Genomic DNA, 2,252 nt, shown 5'->3' on the forward strand with positions numbered 1-2,252 from the left:
TCATTTCATATGCTTATATGTATTTTATTTCATGCCATTTGCAGGTATTGATAAAGCTAACTGCTGGAGTAGTAAGATAGATTTGTGTCTTGGAATCCTGTGGAATTGAGTATTCTGTGTTCAGAGTTTCTTGAATTAAACTCACTGGGCCATAACTCCAGTATCTGCTGAATAGTCTTGGAGGACACAATAAATCTCTCTGGCAGTCTTCTAAGAGAAAAGTTGGTAATTGCATGAGTTTAACATTTAAGATCAAAGCTGCCATTAGCTCAGTGTTTCCTGTGCTACTACATGCTGAGTACAATGCCAGATGTTTTAGATACATTATCTCTGATTTTCTCAGAGAATCACCTGCAAGGTAAGTGTTACTGTTGTTGTTGCTATCATCCCCATCTTATTAATGAAAGATTAAATAGCATGTTCAAGGTCACTAGCAAGCTACTCCTTGCTCAGAGGTGTTCCTTTGGAGGAATACACTTGCTCCAGTTTAGAGTAACCACATAAAAATTGAACATTAAGTTTAAAGAAAAAGGAGATGAGCAGTTGTTTTGTCTGTATTTTCAGGCCTTCCACCTATTAAAAGCCCTTGTAGAAAACATCTATTGGGGTGTCTTTTAAAAAGCTGATAATTCATATCCTTCCATCTGTGGGGTCCTGACACCCACTTTATTAAAGCCATGAGGTTCTTTTCTTCTGGTCTCAGTTGATTCAGCAGGGAACCTGTTCCTGAATTAAGCTGGGCCAGTCAAGAGTTTGCACCCTCCTCCTCCAGGAATTTTACAATAGAGATGGAGCATTTCTGTGGGACTGGAACTTGAGAGCTTTGAGGACTTTTTCTGCCTTCCCTTGTGGTCCAACTAGCAGTTAACCCATTGTGTTGAGAAAATGCCTGTGCACTGATAGAAACAGAGATGAGGGATGGAGAGAGCACTCCCGGGGGCCCTGGGGATTTCCCCGTTTTCCATTCCCATCTTTTCTAAGGCTCTTCTTTCCCTCAGGTTCTTTCTACAAGATATCCCTGATTCTGTAACAAATTTCACTTTAAAGTTTACACTAGCTTGAATTTTTCTCTTATTTGTGCCCCAAAAGTCCTAACTGATCTGTGAATACTCCGGCTTCCTTTTCATTTAGCACTCATGCTTTTTAACTTTTTTCACAAGAAGGAAGTTTGTAGCAACCAGGGACGATGTTGCTGGATTATAAGTAGTGTTATGAAGTCTAGTCCATAATAGAGGGACTTCTGAAAATTTCAGAGCAGGAACAGTAGAAATGTGCCTACTGTCTGGTGGTGTAAAGTCAGTTAGACCATAGAGTTGTTCGATCACTATGCTTCTTACAGTAGTTAATTCTTTAAGAAGCATAATAGTCATCAAGGTAGAAAAGCATGAAAAAGAAGGGGTTAATGCCCAAGTAGCTGAGATATGATAAGGGATAACCATCAGTGAGTTTCATCTCCAGGTCCATAGTCCCAAACCAATTGCTGCTATGCTATGAAGTTGCAAATTGTAGTTTTTGAGGCATACTAAAGAAAATCAAATAAACTGAATTTTCTGAAGCAGGCAAAAGATACTAGAAGCCACTTGAGCATGATATTGATCTTGACATTATTCTAGCCACTTTGTGTGCATGTAGGAGATGTTCTTCAGTAGATATGCTCCCTTTCCTTGGAAGGGGACTTGATGGCTTAGGGGACTACTATAGGTTCACTGTATCTGGATTTTAACAGTATTTGAGGAAGCCTGTTGTGATATTCTTGTGGATTGAATGGAGAAACGTGGCTGGTTGACCTTCAGCCATCAGAGTGATCAAAACCAAGGAAAGAATCTTGATAGACTAATGTCAACTGGAGAGAAATCACAAATGATATGCCACCAGGTTCCTTAACATCAACAATTTAGATGAAGATAATAAGAGGTTGTCAAATTTACATGTGAAAAAACTAAAACTTAACAGTAAATACCCATATTAATGAATCAAGAATGACAACTAACAGTTTAGAAAAAAAAATCATGCACTTAAGTTCAAGAACATCAATTTTAAAAATGCAGATAGTGGCTAGTTTACAGGTAACTCATTGAAAGTAAGAGTCTCCTTCACTCTGGTCAGATTCCACTCACATAAAACCTCTCCAGAAAATAACAAATGAAAGTGAGGGTTCTTTAAAAAAAAATAAATGGAGAACTCTAGAAGGAAATTAAGATGCCCAGCCTAGAATATAGAAGATCCAAAAGGGAACATTATGGTTGTTTTCA

The sequence above is a fragment of the Camelus dromedarius genome, chromosome 4 (genome assembly GCF_036321535.1).
Source record: "Camelus dromedarius isolate mCamDro1 chromosome 4, mCamDro1.pat, whole genome shotgun sequence".
In the NCBI taxonomy this organism is placed as follows: domain Eukaryota; kingdom Metazoa; phylum Chordata; class Mammalia; order Artiodactyla; family Camelidae; genus Camelus; species Camelus dromedarius.